This window comes from Halichoerus grypus, chromosome 1 (assembly GCF_964656455.1).
Source record: "Halichoerus grypus chromosome 1, mHalGry1.hap1.1, whole genome shotgun sequence".
In the NCBI taxonomy this organism is placed as follows: Eukaryota; Metazoa; Chordata; class Mammalia; order Carnivora; family Phocidae; genus Halichoerus; species Halichoerus grypus.
In genome coordinates, this window is record NC_135712.1 from 100,225,941 (window position 1) to 100,246,217 (window position 20,277).

The 20,277-nt window shown below is 35.7% G+C and overlaps 1 long non-coding RNA gene and 1 pseudogene across 1 annotated transcript in view; one reads left to right on the forward strand and one right to left on the reverse strand.

Moving 5' to 3' along the window:
- LOC118523444 (uncharacterized) overlaps positions 1-20,277 on the reverse strand; it is a 657,240-nt gene that overhangs the window by 354,578 nt on the left and 282,385 nt on the right. The window lies entirely within an intron of this gene.
- On the forward strand, positions 7,857-8,474 carry LOC118523446 (glyceraldehyde-3-phosphate dehydrogenase pseudogene; annotated as a pseudogene).

A 20,277-nucleotide genomic window follows, 5' to 3' on the forward strand; every position in this document is an offset into this window, starting at 1 on the left:
AATAGAACATGTAGCATACTCCTAGTGCTGTCATCTTTGATGGCACCCTTGGATTGAATGATCCACATAGGCAGTATTCAAAAAGCTTACCAGTAGTATTATAAAACTCCACAGGTGACCAACCTGTAGCCCACATTTCCACTTTTTTAGTGCTTACTTTTGATGCTTTAGTTGTGACTAATATCCCTTTGTCAGTCATTTCTGTATAAAAACTTGTTCCCCACTTAGCTCTATTGTATTCAAACAGGTAACATAACCCAAAGGAGATTTGTTTCTGAACAAAAAATACTGTAGAAAAAAATGATGTGACTTCCTTGAATCTTTCACTTGAAAGTTATTTTTCCTCATTTTGTGAGGGAAAGTATTATTTGACTATTAGTATTATACTACCCTTCACCCTCTTTGAAAACGTTTTTCTTCACTTTATCTTGGCTACAAATGATCTGGCTAACAGCTGTGTCTAGGTAAGGAAAAACTCCCCCCCCCCATGCTATTCTACTTAACTAAAAATCCTTCTTTTCAATTAATATATGGGTATTAATAACAGATATGTGAGACTCTATAAGTGGATAATCAACTGAAGGACTATATTGTATACAGTAACTTTCAAATATTTTGTAACAACAAAATTTTGAAATCCAGTCTCTGGTAAAGACATAGATGGTGAAAACAGTACTAAACTAAGGGCCTGTAGAGGATGCTTCAAGTTCAGGGAACATCACTAAATACCGTTCTGACCTGGGGCTTAACCACTCTGAGACTGCACTGTCCTATTCTCCATGATGAGAAGATTAAAACATTTACTGCTCAGACCACACACTTGTGGAAAACATATGTGTAAGTAAGACAAAATACGTGACAGAATTTTGTGATAAAATACTATCTAAACACAATGAATCCCTACTACTGAATGCTAATCTGAGCTCTCCTCATCCAAGCCTTCCTAATCACATCTCTCCTGGAAGGAATTACATTTCCAGAGGCCCCACTTCACAGAATGAATTCTCAAGAACTGAGGCTGGACTTTGAAGCCAATGAAACTGGCATCCAGCGGTAAAGCACAAAGACACCATGACATCTGCAAGGACAGACACTAGAAGAGCGGCCAGTTCTTATCAAGCAGGAAAGGCCAAAATCAGAGCCTCCAGAAGCACAGAAAAAAAATCAATAGAAAGTTTTCAGGAGACAGGGCCTCAGGATTTTCTAAGAGCCGAGTGTCCAGCAGGAGGAAATCTTTGTTGGATACTTGCAGCAGGGATAGTGAAATGGTGAGAACAATTTGACAAGTTTGATGTAAGACAAGAAAATGTTCTGGACAGAATTTGGTATTCATGTCCCAACTCAGTTTCTCCAATATTCTTACACAGTAAATGCAGGTCTACCACTGATTTGTCCATTTAGAAAGAAGTATAACCTTTTTGAGCCAGTATCAATTTTCCCTATTAATCTGTCATATGGATTTATGCCTCTGTCAGTTCAAACCAATGACAGATGTGAAGAGACCAGGAGAAGCAGGGTTAAAGGGACAGGGTAAAAAAGTCTTAAAGCTAATTTGTAGTATGTTGGTATTAAAACAAAATACTGTGCTCATGGTATTTGTTTACTACTTTTTTTCGATTCTACCTCTCCCATAACTGTACCCCAAAGTGGGCTGTGTGCACAAATAGAAAATAGAGTCCTAGGTTTTAAAATATCATTCAAGGTTATTTGTTTAAGGAACATTTTGTTAAATGAAACAGAAGTAAAACAATAGAACATTTTGATCCATTCAGGCCATAATGTTGAATTTATTTAAAAATAAATTCTCAAATAGGATAGTACCTTTTTGAAAGAATTGATGTAACTTCTAAAAATGGTGAAGCATTACAAATAAAAACAGAGCTTTATGCCAAAGAAATCATGATAAAATGACTGGAACAACTTGTTGCAGTCATAGGTTATACTGACATTTTTCTTGGTTCAAAATCTGCCAGGCTATCAAGGTCCTTTCCTTGGGACATTTCATTCTTAAATTCTTTTTCCTCTAAACATTGATATACCATTAACTCTGATAAGAGATCCAGATTTTTTTTACACATAGCTATCCAATTGTCACCATAACACTAATTGAGCAATTTATATATTTTTCCAATTATTTATTCTGCTATCATTACCATATACATCATCCCCAAATATAATGTCTATTTTTTATCGTAGCTTATTCCACTTATTATTCTTACTTTAGTATTATACTTTTGAAAACTGCTTTAGAGTTCATCTAGCATGTACATCAGTACTGTCTAATAGAAATATAATGTGAGCCACATCTATAACCTTACATTTTCTAATAGCCTTATTTAAAAAATAAAAGGTAGGGCACCTGGGTGGCTCAGTTGGTTAAGCAACTGCCTTTGGCTCGGGTCATGATCCTGGAGTTCTGGGATCGAGTCCCACATCGGGCTCCCTGCTCGGCGGGGAGTCTGCTTCTCCCTCTGACCCTCCTCCCTCTCATGCTTTCTGTCTCTCATTCTCTCTCTCTCAAATAAATAAATAAAATCTTTAAAAAATAAAATAAAAAATAAAATAAATAATAAAAAAATAAAAAGTAAAAAGAAGCTAGGGACATTAATTTTATTTATATATTTTATTTAACTCAATATATCTAAAGCTTTTTCACAGGCAATTACATTGAAACATATAATCAAATATGAAAATGATAGCTAATGAGACATCATATGTTATTTTTTCTTATTAAATATTTGAGATCTAGCATGTAGCTTACACTTAAAGCAGATCTTAATTCAGATCAGCCACAGTTCAACTGTTCAACAACTATATGTGGTTAGTGGCTACTACATTCGACAGTACATATATAGACAAGGAAATGCAAAGGAAAACACAGTAATAAAAGTCTTGACAGAATACCATCTTTCTGACAGTATTATAAAGAGTCATATAACAGTAGCCTTTAAGAGCTTTTCGGGATCAGAGTGGCATGCCTCCAGGACTTCTTTGGGGGAAATAACTTTGGATGGGGTAAAACATACAACCTTACGAGGTAAAAATCAAGCATCTCCTAATGAAGCTACTTCTACTTATTGTTCTTTAAAGCTTAAGTGAACTTCTCTTGAATCAGGCCCAAAAGCCTATAAAAAATTTCACAGTTGTCTCATTTAGTAATTACCTAGAAAGTTTGTCAGTATTGTTTCATAAAAATATAAATTGTAATTCTGTATTCTCTGGGGTATTTGTTTTGAAATTAATTTTACTCATCATAGATTTTACTCATCATCATAGGCATCTTCAGCAGCCTGATTTGATTAATTTTTTTTCTAAATAACTTAAATAACTTCCTGCACATCTACCCTATCAGTCCACCCCCTCCCACCACCCCCCACCCCAACTAGTTCAATCTCTACAGGGAGTAATCCTTTTAAAATATTGTCAGATAAGGTTACTCTTTTGCTCAAAACCCTTGGAAGAAATCTTGCTCATTCACAGTTAAATCCAAAATCTTGACAGTGGCCTACATGACCCACAGAGCTGACCTGTTCTTTAACCTTATCTTCTACCATTCCCTTGACCTCTTTTCAACTCCATCCAGACACACCAGCATTATCACCCCTTCTCAGACACAGCACTTAATGCTTCCTCTGGTTAAATGTGTTTCCACAGATCTGCACATGACTCTGCCCTCAGCTCCTTTAAGTCTTTTCTTCAATGTCCACTTCTCAGTAGCATCTAATCTGGTAACATTACATCATCTCTGGTCACCACTCATCCCTGTTCTCTATTTTACTCTTCTTCAGACACTTATCACCATCTAAAATAGTCTATTTTTATAGTATTGATTTTGTTTTTTTTTAATCCCCATACATTACATCATTAGTTTTTGATGTAGTGTTCCATGATTCATTGTTTGCATATAACACTCAGTGCTCCATGCAGAACGTGCCCTCTTTAATACCCATCACCAGGCTAACCCATCCCCCTACCCCCCTCCCCTCCAGAACCCTCAGTTTGTTTTTCAGAGTCCATAGTCTCTCATGGTTCGTCTCCCCTTCTGATTTCCCCCCTTCATTGTTTGTTGTTGTTTCTTCTCTAAAATATAAACTCCAGGAGGGTAGCGGTTATATTCTGTTTGATTTGCTACTATATCCCCATTAGTTAGAACAGTTCTACAATGCAGTTTGTCAAACTGATAAATGTAAATTTTTGACTAACATATATATTTAAAATAACATGATAGAAAATGAATACCACAAATATCATATATTTTTTATTTATCTGATTATATTTATTTTGATGGTCTAAAAAATAAGAATGTATTTTATAGTATTTATAGCCAATATTCCAAGGAGCAAAAGCTAAATAAATTAATTAATTAAACATGATTGCACTGTAGACATGCAGCCTCTTAATCCTTTTAGCACTTCATTGTTAGGTGACAGTGACAGGATTTGAAAAAAATGAGATAAACATATTATGTCTGGTCACAGTTATAATGGAGAGTTAAAACACTCAAAAGCATTGATGTTAAACTATTTTAGAGATTTCTGGGACAAAATTTTATGCTTCCTTCCACATTACTATAAAGCAAATGTTAAGTGAAATAAATCTCAACCTTAAACTGCTGGAAATTATCTAAGTGTGTTTTCTTTCTTTTTTAAAAAGCAATTGTTCGTATTTTTGACAATTAAATAAACCACAATTATCACACTGTCTTTCAAAAAGCCTCTGAAGTTTTAGAGAAATATGAATTTCTACTGCCTAAGTCTTAAGAATCATAAAACAATACTACATACAAATTAAAAGCAGTATTCACAGAAGGATTGATATAAATATATCCATAACAATCTGAGGAGTTAAATGTATTTTAGGGGACGTTTATAGATTTTATTAAGAGATGCCTAATGGTAAATATAACATCAATTAAAAATGAGCTATAATTTTTGAGAATTTACTATATGCTAAGCACAATGTTAAGGATGTACATTCCAAAAATTCTGAGAACAAACCTGCCCCTTCTGTGATAGTCTGCATTTAATTAAAGAGAACCCCACACATCCAGTTACTTGGCCCCAATGGAATTAGCTATCTCTAGTAAAAGGGAAAATGGTCATCAAAAGATACCAGGTCCTATTTAGCCCTGTTAGCTTATAAGGAAGAAGCATCTTCCTTTTAAGAATCTTGATATGGGGAGATGATACTGGATTATCCAGGTGGGTCCCAAATCCAATCATAGTGTCTTCATAAGAGGCTCAGGGACATTATATATACATAATGGAGAAGGCAATATGGACATGTAGTCAAAGCTTGGAGTGATTTACCCATAAGCAAAGGAATGTCACCAGAAGCTGGAAGCAAGACAGGGAATCCATCTGTCCTAGAGTCTCTGGAGGAAATGTGGCCCTGTTAATATCTTGATTTCAGCTCAATGAAATTGATGTTGAACTTCTGGCCTCCAGAACTATGAAGGAAAAAATTTCTATTCTCTTAAGTCAACCAGTTTGTGGTAATTGTAATGGCAGCCTTAGGGAATTAAGACAGATTTTGGTAGGGGAAAGTGAGATGCTGCTGTAACAAATACCTGAAAATGTGGAGTAGCTTTGTAATCGGACAGTGGGCAGAGACTTGGAAAAAATTTGAGGTAGAGGATAGAAAAAGCCTCGACTGCCTTGACCAGAATATGAACAGAAGTATGAATGTGAAAGGTGACTTTGATGAAAGCTCAGAAGAAAATGAGAAATGTGTTATTAGAAGTTGGTGATAGGTAATCCTTGTTATTTACTGGCAGAAAATTTGCCTGAATGTGTCCTATAGCTGTGTGAAAAGCAGGACTTATAAGCAAGGAATTTGGATTTTTGAGTGAGGAGATTTCTAAGCAAAATGTTGAAGGTGCAACCTTGTTTCTTCTTGCTGCTTATAGAAAAACACATGGGGAAAGAGAGAAATTGAGGAAAGAATTGTTAAGAAAAAGGGAACCAGCACTTAATGATTTGGGAAATTCTAAGCCTGTTCAGATAGCAAAAGATGCGAAAATTCAGAGACTAGCTGTTAGGAAGTTGTGCTATGCAGACAAGGCCAAATGTGTGACTAGAAAAATTTTGCTGAAGATACTAGTTTTGTGACTCATGGATTCACTCAATCATCTCAGCACAAGCCAGGAGTGGAAATGGAATTATCTAGGGAAAGATCTGTGGAGGACTCTCTTGCTAATGTTCTGAATCCTCATGAGATAAGCAGAGGACCCAATAGGTTTTTGAAAATGTTATACCTACAGAAACACTCCCAGCTTAGAATGAAAGAGACAGAGACAGGACAAAATGAAGGAAGACTGTCAGAGTTCCAAAATTCTATAAGTAGAAAATATACTGATAAAACTACTCATCTGAAACATGTAGTACCCTTTAAGAAGAAATGATGATATGTTGACGGCAGAGCCATGGTCCCAAAGGATGGAGCTGTGTAGGGCCCAAGCCTAGGAAACAGAGCAGAGCCATGGGCCCAGAGGGCAGAACCTACAAACACATGGAATTATTTCTAACCCATAAAACATAATGGGATTTTACCTGTTAGATTTCATTTATTTGAGAACACTGATTTTTTCCTCATATGTTATCCCTTTGGAATACAAATGAAGATGAAACTTTCCCCAGGATGGAACACAGGCAGAATCTAAATTATGCTGATCTTGCTGATTTAAATAATGAGATTTAAAAATTTTTGAGTTGGTGATATTTAGATACATTTTGGACTTGTGTTGATACTGTAACAGGTTGATACTCTAGAAGACACTGGGATGGAATAATGTATTTTGTACATGGGATGGATATGAATCTTTGGAAGCCAGAGAGAAGCTTGAGGTAGACTGAAATGTCCCCCCAAAGATATCTGTGTCTGAATCCCTAATTCCACATTCCCATGCCTGGAGACATTACCTTCTATGGAAAAAAATAAAAACAAAAAAAGACTGAAGATGTGATTTGGTTAAGGATCTTGAGTTATGAATTATCTAGCTGAGCCCTAAGTCCAGTAAAAGTGTCCCTGTAAATGGAGGCAGAGGGAGACTTGAAACAGTGAAGAGGAAAGGCAAAGATGGAGTAATCAGGCCACAAGCCAAAGAATGTTAGCTGCCACCAGAAACTGGAAAAGCCAAGGAGCCAATTTTCCCCTACAGCATCTGGATAGAACATTAATACCAATGAAATTTAAAAATACCAATTAAAAATCAATACTAATTAAAAAAAAACCTCTACATGTCAAAATTTGCAAGGCATTGCTAAAATTGCTAAAATTCTACTCTTGGGAAATGTTATAGCCCTTAATATATTTATCAAGAATAAGCAAGATCAGAAACTAAAAAATGTGGCTTTTGACATAATTATAAGTAGAGTGCAACAGTAAATTCAAAGAAAGAAGTTCACAAATTATGAATGTAAGAAGAGGCTTTCTGCTCCTCTCAGTTCGACAGACAACCTCATCTTCTGGTACCGGGCCAGTTGCATCTCTGAGACATAATTATAAAGGTTAGAGTACACAGATTTGGCCCTATTGGGCACCTGGTCACCAGGGCTCCTTTTAACTCTGGCAAAGTGAATATTGTTGCCATCAATGACTATAACCCCTTCATTGACCTCAACTACATGGTCTACATGTTCCAGTATGATTCCACCCAGGGAAAATGCAACAGAACAGTCAAAGCTGAGAATGGGAGACTTGTCATGTATGGAAAGCCCATCTCCATCTTCCAGGGGTGAGATCCCACCAACATTAAATGGGGTGATGCTGGTGCTGAGTATGTTATGGAGTCCATGGGGTCTTCACTACCATGAAGGGGCTGAGGCTCACTTGAAGGGTGGGACCAAGGTGTCATCATCTCTGCCTCTTCTGCTGATGGCCCCATGTTTGTGATGGGCATGAACCAGGAGAAGTATGACAACTCCCTCAAGATTATCAGCAATGCCTCCTGCACCACCAACTGCTTGGCCCCTCTGGCCAAGGTCATCCACAACAACTTTGGCATCATGAAGGGACCCATGACCACAGTCCATGCCATCACTGCCATCCAGAAAACCATGGACAGCACCTCTGGGAAGCTGTGGCGTGATGGCTGAGGGGCTGCCCAGAACATCATCCCTGCTTCTATAGGTACTGCCAAGGCTGCAGGCAAAGTCATCCCTGAGCTGAATGGGAAGCTCACTGGCATGGCCTTCTGTGTCCCCACCCCCAATGTGTCAGTCATGGAACCAAACTGCTCCCTGGAGAAAGCTGCCAAATATGATGACATCAAGAAGGTGATTAAGCAGGCATTGGAGGGCCCCCTCAAGGGCATCCTGGGCTACACTGACCAGGTTGTCTCCTGTGACTTTAACAGTGACACCCACTCTTCCACCTTCATTGCTGGGGTTGGCATTGTTCTCAATGACCACTTTGTCAAGCTCATTTCTGGTATGACAATGAATTTGGCTACAGCAAACAGGTGGTGGACCTAATGGTCCACCTGGCCCTCAAGGAGTAAGAGCCCCATGGACCATCATTCCCAGTGAGAGCAAAAGGAAAAGAGAGGCCCTCAGCTGCTGGAGAGTCCTTGCCCCAACTCATCCCCCAACACACTGAGAATCTCCCAACATCTACACAGTTTCCATCCCAGACCCCCTACAGAAGGGAAGGGGCTTGTGGAGCACTACCTTGTCATGTACCATTAATAAAGTACACTGTACCTAGCTAAAAAAGAAAAAAGAGAGAGAGAGAGATGATAGTAAAATAACACATACTCATGATAGTGAAAATCTAAAAAATTAAAAACTAGTTACTTAAAAAGATAATCAAACATCTAGAGCACTGATAAGAAAAAGAAAAGACAAATGTAAATAAATTTATTCTGAAATAAAAAGGAGAAATATCTACAGATAAAAATAAGATTTAAAACTACTAAAATTGTGTTAAAAGTATGAATTTCTGCTTCCAGCCATGATGGAGTAAGAATTACTCCAGACCCATTGTTCCACTATGACCAAAGAAAACTCTAGACAAAATAAATAAAATATTTCTCTCAAGCACTTGAAAACAGGCATGCAAAACTATGAAAATGGGAAGGTGGAAAGCAAGTGAGTGACCCATATCATCACTCTGACTTTTCAGCAATTTCTAGACTGCTAGTGCAGGGTTGGTTAAAAAAGACAGAGAGTGTGAACTCAGTGACATTAATGAATTAAAGAGCTGAAGATTGGAGTTCTGGAGGCTGCAGAGGATGGGAGTTGCAGAGTTTCAGAGACAGAGGGGGCCTTGAAGAAAAAGAGTCTCTGATATCTGCCTAGAAGGCTCCTTGAAACTTTACTGAGTATGAGGCCACCTACCTACAAGGTAAAAACTCTGTGAGGCCAGGCAAAAGACAGTGATCATGCTCTCAGTTTAGTAATTTCAAGGGTTCAAACATGTTGGTAGAACTTTGAGTTACCAGTCAGAATTAGGAATCCTCAGCAATCACCCGAGACATTCATTAGAGACCCGTGAGAAGTGATATCTTAGTAATAAGACTGTATTTGAATTAACCCTGGAGTGAAGGCTACTCAAGTCCACCCTAATAAATCTTTAAAATAGGGTCTCATCAGAGGTCAATGACCCCTGAAGGGATCAAACTGATTCCATAACTTGGCCATTTGACAAAATAAAACCGAACAATCTATTGAAAAAAAGGACAACAAAATCCCAATATTCAACAATGTACCAATCACCATAATAGTTGAAAAGCTTAACACTCCTCTGTTAGTAATTAAAGGAACAAGCAAGCATTAAATTTGTAAGGATATAGAGGACTTGAATAACACTATCAACCTACTTGGCCTAATTGATATTTATGGAACACTCTACCTAATAATGGCAGAATACACATAAAATATTCAGCAAGATAGATTATATGCTGGGCCATAACACAAGCCTAATAAAATTTTAAAAGTTCACATCATACAGAGTATGTACTCTGAACATACTGGAATTAAATTAGAAACCAAAAAGTAAAGTAAAAAATATCTAGAAATACCCCATGCAGTTGGAAATTCCGCAACAATTTTCAAATAATCTACAGATACTATGCATGTAGTCAAGGGTATTATGATAGTGTTGTATGGTGACAGACGATAGCTACATATGTGGCAAGCACAATATAATGTATAGAGTTATCCAGTCACCTGAACTTGTACACTTGAAACTAAGTAACATTGTGTATCAACTATGCTTTGATAGGAAAAAAAAAAGTTTGGTAGAATTCACCAGTGGGAGGAGGGGGAGTTGGATAGAAATTAGTATATGGGAATAAGGGAAAATAAAAATACAGTATATAAAAATTGTTGGGCTATAGCTAAAACAGTGTTTAGAAGGAAGTTTGAATCTTTTATTGCTTAAATTATAAAAATAAAAATTTTGAAGTTAATAATCTAATTTTTCATCTTAAAAAGCTAAAAAATAAATCAAATTAAAGCCAAGTAAGGAAAATGAGGAACATAATAAAGAGCAAAAATCAATTAAACAGAAAATGAAACAACAATAAATCAAAGAAATCAAAAGAGCATTGAAAAGATCAGTAACATTGGTAAATCTCTACTCAGTGTGATCAAGAAAAAGAAATACACAAATCACCAAAATCATGGAAAAAAAAAGATAGACACCATTATATATCTTAGAAACATGATAAGCATAAAAAGTAATATTATAAACCAGTTTATGGCAAATAAATTGACAACTTAGATCAAATGGACAAATTCTTTGAAAGAAACAAAATACCTAGTTTGCTTAAGAACAAATAGATATCCTGAATGGCCATATATCTATTAAATAAACTCAATCTGCAGTTAAAAATCTTCCTAGAAAGATCACTCCAGGCTCAAGTACTTTTATTAGTGAATTCTACCAATCATTTAAGAATGAAAACAATACCAATTCTATACAAATTCTTTAGATAAAAAGAGGGAATACTCACCAACTGATTTTATGAGGCTTGCATTTTCCTGTACCAAAACCAAAGATTATATAAACAAAAGAAACCCATATCAGTTCCTCTCATGAACACAGAAGCAACATTCTTTAAAAAATATTGACATGTCCAATATAGCAATATATAAAAAGAATAACAAATCATGACAAGGAAGAATTTATTCCAAGAATGTGAGGTTATTTCAACATTTTAAGAAATCAATCAATACATTTCTGTATATTAAGAAAACAGAGGAGAGAAAAACCCCGTAATCATTGCCAATGATTCAGAAAAAGGCATTTGACAAAATTCAACATCCATTCCTGATTAAAATTTTCAGCACACTAAAAATAGAAGGAAATTCTATCAATCTGATAAAGGACATCTGCAAAAAACTACAGCTCACTTCATATTTAATGAGGAACAAGGAAAAGATGTCTACTCTCACTACTTCTTTTCAAACTTTTACTGGATGTCTTAGCCAATGTAATAACAGAAAAATATATTAAAAACATATGCAAAGGAAGAAATAAAATTGTCTTTATTCCTATATGACACAATCACGTACATAGAAAATCCTAAGGATCAAAAATCTACTAGAATAAATATGTGTGTTTAGCAAAATCAGTGGCACAAAGTCAATATATACAAATCAATTGTGATCTTTTATCCCTGTAATAAATTATTGGATACATAAAAGTATTTTTATATTATTTAAAGGAGTATCAAAAACATGAAATAATTAGAGTTAAGTTTAACAAAGTAAGTGCAATACCTATACAATGAAAATCACAAAATATTTTTGAGAGAAACTGAAGAGTTAGTAAAGGAAGAGATGCCATATTTATGGACTGCAATACTGAATATTATTCTGACCCAATTATTCCCAGAATAATCTATATGTTCAATGCAAGCCTAATTAAAATTCATGCAAACTTTTTTTAGTAGAAATTGATGAAAAACTGAAACATATAATGATGCAAATGACCTAGACTACCAAAATAATTTTAAAAAAAAGTCAAATTTGGAGGACTTAGTATAAAGCTACAATATGGCATATCTATAGACATGAAGATCAATGAAACAGAAAACAGAGTCTTAAAATAATCTAACACAATAGATTGATTTTTGACAAAAGTGCCTACGTAATTCAATGGAGAAAAAATATTCTTTGCACCTACTGGTGCCAAAACAACTGAATATCCATATGTAAAAGAAAATAAATCTCAAGTCTTTTATAACATCATGCACAAAAATTGTCTAAACATGGATCATAGAATTAAACATATGAGCCAAAACTGTAAGACTTCTAGATGAAAGTATTTTAGGGAAAATCCTGAAAACTTTGTGATAAGCAAGAATTTCTTAGGATACAAAATGCATGAATTTTAAAGAAAAAGCTGATAAATTGGAATTCATGAAAATTAAAAACTTTTCAAATAGTACAATTAATTTTGTATATTGAAGAAGAAAATGAAAAGGTAATCAAACCCTTGAAGAAAATAATTGTACTACATCTTTCTGACATAGACTTATATACAAAATACATCAGGAATTTTTACAATTCAATAATTAGAGGATGAGCAACCTAACAAAAAGGGGCAAAATATTTGAATAAACACTACACAAAAGAAGATAGAGAGATCACTAAACACATAAAAAATATTTGACATCTTTAGCCATTGGGAAATGCAAATTCAAATAATAATAAAATAACAATACACACCATTAGAATTAAAAACTTTAAAAACTGGCAACTATTGCTTATAATGCAAAGAGACTAAAATTTTCATACACTGCTGAGGGTGGGGGATATAAAATGGTACATCCACTTGGAAAACAATTTGGCAGTTTCTTAAGAGGTTAAATACACACTTAGAACACACAGCCGAGCAGTTCCACTCTGAGAAATTCACCCCAACATAAATAAAAAATGTATAGCCACACTGTCATGAACCAAATGTGTCCCCTGAAAATTGATATGTTAAGTGCTGGTATTTGGAGTTGAGGCCTTTGGGAGATGATGAAGTTTAGATGAAGTTTAGATGGGGCGCTGAGGGCGGCATTCCCGTGGTCCGGTGAGTGCACTTACAAGAAGTAGAAGACACACCAGAGCTTCCTCTCACTCCACACACTTGCAGCAAGGAAAGGACATGTAAGCACACAGGTAGTGGCTTCTACAAGCCAAGAAGAGGGCCCTCACCTAGAACCAAATCTGTCAGCACCTTGATCTTGGGCTTCCCAGCCTACACAACTATGAGAAATCTTTTCTGTTGTTTAAGGCACCCCCAGTCGATGGTATTTTATTTTAAGACACATGCAAATCCTTATATAGTAATGCACATAGCAGCTTTATTCCTAATAGCCCCAAATTTGAACCTTAAATGTCCATCATCAAGACAGAGGACAAATAAATTGTGCTATATCCATTTAGTGGAATGCTTAGTCATAAAATAAAAGAAGGTACATTATAACAATGTGGATAAATTTCAAAATCACTATGCTGAGAGGAAGAAGCCAAATACAAAACAATACATACTGTATGCTACAAATATGAAATTCTAGAAGAGACAAATGGATTTTGTAGTGACAGGTAACAGTTCAGTGGTGGCCTGGGGCCTGGGCTGGGCTGGGGTGGGAGCTGGGAGGGTTTGACAAGGCAAACTAGGGCTGGCAGGAGAGAATGGATTTGGTTTGAGTGAATCTTGATTGTGGATGAGGTTAATCAGCGTGTGTGTGTGTGTGTGTGTGTGTGTGCGCGCGCTAACTCATCAAACTATACACTTGAAATGGATGCATTTATTTTATTTAAATTATATCTGAGCATTAGTATAAAAAATCAAGATTAAAATGTTAGAAAACCAGTATTAAATGGAAAAAATACAAAATGCAAAAAATTTTAAATATAAAAAAATAAGTATAAAAAAGAATAAGAACAGCTAAATAGATTAATAGATAATAAATTGAAATGGTAAGCAAAGACTATCTCACACACCAAAGAGGCCCAGACTTAATTCTATAGATATAAAATTTTCCTGAAAAGTATAAAGGCGTATGTAATTTCTTTCTTATAGGAGTTGTTATAGCAAATAGTAAAAGGACAAACATTACCTAATTTATTTTACAAAACTATTGCCACCTTGATTAGCAAAGTGGATTGGGAAAGTACAAAGAAAATAAATCACAGGCCTACTTTGTTTGGAATCACAAAAGTAGAAATCCTAAAGAAAATATCAGCTAACTGACTTCCATTATACCTAACAATAATAATAGAAATAGAAATAAGGGTAGGATGGGGTTTATTATTTGCTCATATTGATAAAGGTGTGGAAAGAGTAAATGTGGTCACTAGTAGGGGGCTTATCAGCAATTTTGTAGATTTTGGTTCAATTTCCCCAAGTACAACCTCACCTCTGACTCAGAACAATAAGGAAGGGCCAGTGTTCCTACAAGCCAGTTTCCCTTTATTCAGCATGTTGTCCACATCACATGAAGCCTGCTGGTAAGTGCTGGGCTACTTACTATCCAGTCAGGGCTGTCATGTCCTCCCAAGCCTTTTTGGTTGCTACTCTCCAACTGTTCTAGAAGTCTGTTTTATGAGAAAAGGCAACACAAAAGTTCTGCGTGCCCAATCAGCCTTGCTCCAACCTCTGCTTGACAGATGGCATTTTCTCCAGCCTATAATGTTGTCAATTATCAGTGGTGGGATGGAAATAGAGTATTTGTTGTCCTTCTTGAAATATGATCAATTCTCACCACTCTGCTGGCAAAAATGAATGGCGCCATCAGAATTACCTCATTTCTTGTTGCACTGCAATGTGCTCATACCTTTTTTTTTTTTTTTTTTTAACATTTTATTTATTTGACAGAGAGAGAGAAAGCACAAGCAGGGGGAGCGGCAGGCAGAGGGAGAAGAGAAACAGACTCCCCACTGAACAGAGAGCCCGATGCGGGGCTTGATCCCAGGACCCTGGGATCATGACCTGAGCCGAAGGCAGCCGCTTAACCAACTGAGCCACCCAGGCACCCCATACCTTCTTTATATGCTTGCCGAATTCCCTTTCAATGCGATATAAGCCATGTGTTTCTGTGAGCATTTGTTATTTGCGGTGCATATTGGAACCCTTTCTTAGTTTCAAAACATATGATGTTATCTCTACTATTTTGTATATTTTTGCCCATTTCTGTATGTGCTGGGGTGAGTGATGGCATAAATCTCTACTTATGACACTTTCTTTGCAGTCACTCTATTGATAGATACTTTGTTATTTATGTACTGGTATTTGTAACTTTATACTTGGGCTATAGAGAGTGTTTATTCCTCTTATTTAACTGCTTTTTTTCATACATAGACATAAAAATGTTAATCTATCATCAATAGGTATTTCAATTTAGATTTTCCCCCCATCATAAAGATGAATGGAACTGAATCACTTACATTCTAAATCAAGTGCAAGCTTTTACAATATAATGATTCAACAATTCTACGCATTTCTCAGTGCTCATCAAAATAAGTGTACTCTTAATCCCCTTTATTTCACCCATTCCCCCCCTCTGGCAACCACGTTTGTGCTCTGTGTTTAAGACTGTTTTTTGCCTCTTTTTTATTGTTTATTCATTTGTTTCTTAAATTCACCATATGAGTGAAATCATATAGTATTTGTCTTTCTCTATTTCTTAGCATTATACCCTCTAGGTCCATCCATATTGTTGCTAATGGCAAGATCTCCTTTTTATGATTAATATTCCAGTGTGTGTGGTGTGTTTGTGGTGTGTTTGTGTGTGTGTATACACCACTCGTTGATGTATGGATGTACACTTGGGCTGCTTCCATATCTTGGCTATTGTAAATAATGATGCAATAAACATAGCGGTGCATATATCTTTTCAAAATAGTGTTTTTGTTTTTCTTGGGTAAATACCCAGTAGTAGAATTATTGGATCATCTGGTAATTCAATTTTTAACTTTTTGAGGAACTTCCATATTGTTTCCAGAGCGGATGCACCAGTGTGCATTCCCACCAACAGTGCGTGAAGTTTCCTTTTTTTCCACATCCTCACCAACACCTGTTATTTCTTGTCTTTTTGATCTTAGCCATTCTGACAGGTGTAAGCTGATATCTCATTATAGTTTTAATTTGCAATTCCCTGATGATTAGTGATGTTGAGCAACTTTTTATGTGTCTGTTGGCCATTTCAAAAAATGCCTATTCAGGTCCTCTGCCCATTTTTAATTAGATTATTATTATTATTTGTTGTTGTTGTTGTTTGCTCTTGAGTTATATAAGTTCTTTATATAATTTGGATATTAGCCCCTTATCTGATATGTCATTTAAAATATCTTCTATTAAGTGTTGTTTCTTTTTGTTTTGTTGATGATTTCCTTTGCTGTGCAGAAGCCTTTTATTTTGGTATAATCCAAACAGTTTGGTTTTTGTTTTCCTTGCCTGAGGAGACATTTCTAGAGAAACATTTCTGCAGCCAATGTCAAAGAAATTACTGCCTATGTTTTCTTCTAGGAGTTTCATGGTTTCAGGTCTCACATTTAAATCTTTAATCCATTTTGAGTTTATTTTTGTATATGGTATAAGAAAGTGATCCAGTTTTATTCTTTTGTATGTTGTCCAGTTTTCTTGGGACCATTTGTTGAAGAGACTGTCTTTTCTCCTTTACATATGCTTCCTCATTTGTCATAGATTAATTGACTGGGTTTATTTCTGGGTTCTCTATTCTGTTCTACCAATGTGTCCATTTTTATGCCCGTACCACACTGTTCTATTTGCCATAGTTTTGTAGTACATCTTGAAATCTGGAATTATGATACCTCCAGCTTTGTTCTTCTCTTTCAACATTGCTTTGGCTAGTTGGAGTCCTGGGTTCTACACAAATTTTATTTTTATTTGTTCTAGTTCTGTGAAAAATGTTGTTGGTATTTTGATAAGGATTGCATCAAATCTGTGGATTGCTTTTTTATTCTAGTTTTAAACTTGTGTGGACTAGAAACATGAGAGAAGACATTCGGGGAATGTCAAATCAAATTCGTTTGATTTACCCCTGTTGCTATTTCACACATTTATTTATCCATACAAATCTCAGTCACAGAGAATATGTTGCATAGCAAGTAACTTATCCACTTATGTTTATAAAATATTTATATATAATAATCTTTAATATCCTCAGAAGTTTATGTAAATAAAAAACAGAATTATTATACAATAATTGTAAAAGTCAAACAATGTTTTCAAAGTGGTAACTCAATGTACTGTTCCATTCCTTATTAATGAAAGAATACAATTTATATACTATATTATTAATACTATATCTAAAGAAAATTATTCTTTTACTCCTTGAAATTCTTCAAATTAAAGGCACTGTAAAGGAAATTTTAAAAACTAAAGACAATATGTTTGAGTACTTTAAAACTGTTTTAAAAAATCCTCTATGCCTGAGTAAGTCTTTATTTTCTAGAAAGAATGTTGACTTCCTAATGTCTGCTATAAAGATATTAAACCATTGGAAATTAGCATTTTTCTGTAAATTCTTGCTCTCTTAATTGTCTAGAAATTCATTGTTTTAAGATTTCAAATACATGCCTATTAATTTTATAGCTATTATTTATTATTTTTATATATCATATTTTGAAGTAATAGTATTTTTTTGAATATGACTATAGGGGTGTGACTAATAAATCAAGTTTTTAGTTGTACTTTATGGCAACTTGGATGTATAGTTATTATTTGAGGATAAATAACAAACATAATGTAAATATTTCAATGATTAGCATTGCCCCAGAAACTCTAAACATATTGAATAAAATATAAGTTGTGTTAAACAATGAAATATTTGTGAAGTACATAACAAAATATAATTACATGAAATAAAAACCTCCTGAGGGAAATAATATAAACTCTATTGAAAACATTTATGGAAATAGTAATAATAAATATACATTTGCAATTTAATATTAACCTTAATATTAACTTGACATTGCATATTTTGTATTCTCCTTAGACCCTGGAAATATTCCTTTTCTGTGGATTTACCACACTCTAGAATGCTTCTTTGTTTTGAATCATTTCATCTCAGTAAGCCAAGGATTTCAATTCATATAAGAATATACATTGTATATCTGTCTTAATAATAATTCAATGCTACCTATTTGAATATTTACTATCAGAGAATAATTCCTTCTGTATCAGAAATCAGGAACTTGATGTGAAGTTCACCTGCCTTCAAAATATAAAAATACCATCATCTTGGGGCGCCTGGGTGGCTCAGTCGTTAAGCATCTGCCTTCGGCTCAGGTCATGATCCCAGGGTCCTGGGATCGAGCCATGCATAGGGCTCCCTGCTCAGCGGGAAGCCTGCTTCTCCCTCTCCCACTCCCCCTGCTTGTGTTCCCTCTCTCTCACTGTGTCTCTCTCTGTCAAATAAATAAATAAAATCTTTAAAAAAAAAAAAATACCATCATCTTGTTATACCTTCCAGACAAAAGAAAGGCTGGCATATCTTCCTAATGCATTAAGGCAAAGATCATAGGGTTGAGGGACAGAAGTCTTGGATTTGTGCCTGGATATGGCCTTTATTGACTGCCCATATCATCAGGTATCTCTGAGTTTTACCTCTCTCTCCTGGGAGAATGAATGCACAAATGAAATTTACTTGGAAAATGTAAATCATTATCCGTATTGATTGGTATCTTAACCAGGAACACTTCAATGACAAGTCAGGACTGATTGATTTGTCCTCGAATTCAAACTGATGGTAAGCCAATGTGACATTTTCTCTTCGATTTCCTATTAGTTAAGATCCAATCAGTTAATAGAGGCAGTTAGTATGAGCATCTGGTCACAAAGGAAGTTGAAGAAAAGGAAATCAAACACCACCTTTGGTGGTACCTGTGACATTAGAGAGCAGAACTTGTTGGCGGGAGGTGAAACCAAGGAGCTACTGTGAGAAATTCATCCAAATCACGACAGGGAAAAATGTGCTGGCTTTTTCCTTCTTCCCACCTCCCAACGTTCTGCCATGGACTTCACTGGCACTTGCCAAAAACCAGCCTGGGAACAATGGTGTGAAGCACTCAGTGTTTTTTGACAAAAAGATCAGGGTGGAGGTAGGAATGAATTTGTAAGCAGAGAGGCAAATGATCAGCAGGTACGAGCTTATCTCTAGGATGGCCTTTTCTCAGATGATAATAGATTTCCAGAAGGAAAGGTATATGTTTACCAAAATAACACTGATAAAATGCCTGCCCTCCATCACAAATTTACCTAGTACTTGATCTATTATCTTATGAACACTATTCCCCACTCCAAAATTTTGCTTCAATAGAATGAATAAGTTTTCAGAAGAACAAAATAAGGAAAACTGATTAAAACAGTAATGATTCTTCCCTTCTGTCTTGATATCCCTTTAGCTCTCCCTTTGCAGGAGGACAGGCTATATCCAAATTCAGTTTCCTCTGTCAGGAAGGACTTAGTCATGATCTCTAGGCATGGACATCAGACATTCCCAGACAAAGGCTATAAATACCTGACATACCAAACCAGTTAGTTGCCTTGGCACCAAGAAGGTTCTAAATTCATCCCGCTACCCACTTCACACAAACACACACAAAAGTTTGCTTTCATGTTTGCTGTGTCAGAATAAAAAAGATGGGAGTATATTAGGTTCCTGAGGCCGCTGTAATAAAGTACCACAGACTGGGTAGCTTGAAATAAAAGAAATTTACTCTCCCACTGTTCACGGAAGTCAGAAGTGTGAAATCAAGGTCCTGGCAGAGCTGTACTTTCTCAGGGGAGAATCTTTCCTTTCCTCTTCCAGCTTTTGGTGCTGCTGGAATTCCTTGGCTTCTTTGGCTTGTGGCCACATCACTCCAGTCTCTGCCATGGTCTCCAACATTGCTTTCCCCTCTGTGTGTCTGCCTCTGTGTCCTCTTCCGTTTGTCTCAAATTTCCCTCTACTTTTTCTATTATAAAGGATACTTCACATTGAATTTAGGGTCCACCCTTATAATCCAGGGTTATCGCATCTCAAGATCCTTAACTTAATCACATCAGAAAAGATCCTTTTTTTTTTTTTCCCCAAATAAGGTAACATTTGTGAGTTCTAAGGATTTAACCTGGATATCTTTTGAAGGACTACTTCTGTCTTTTTTTTTTTTTTTTTTTTTTTTACCTACCACAGTGGGAAAAAGATCCTTGCATTGCATTGCACTGGGATGTAGATTCACACTGGAACCCCAACAAGGCCCAACTTCAACATATTTCTCTGCAGGAAAATGGGAGAATCAAAAGGAATCTGACCTTCTCTTCTCTTGTTGA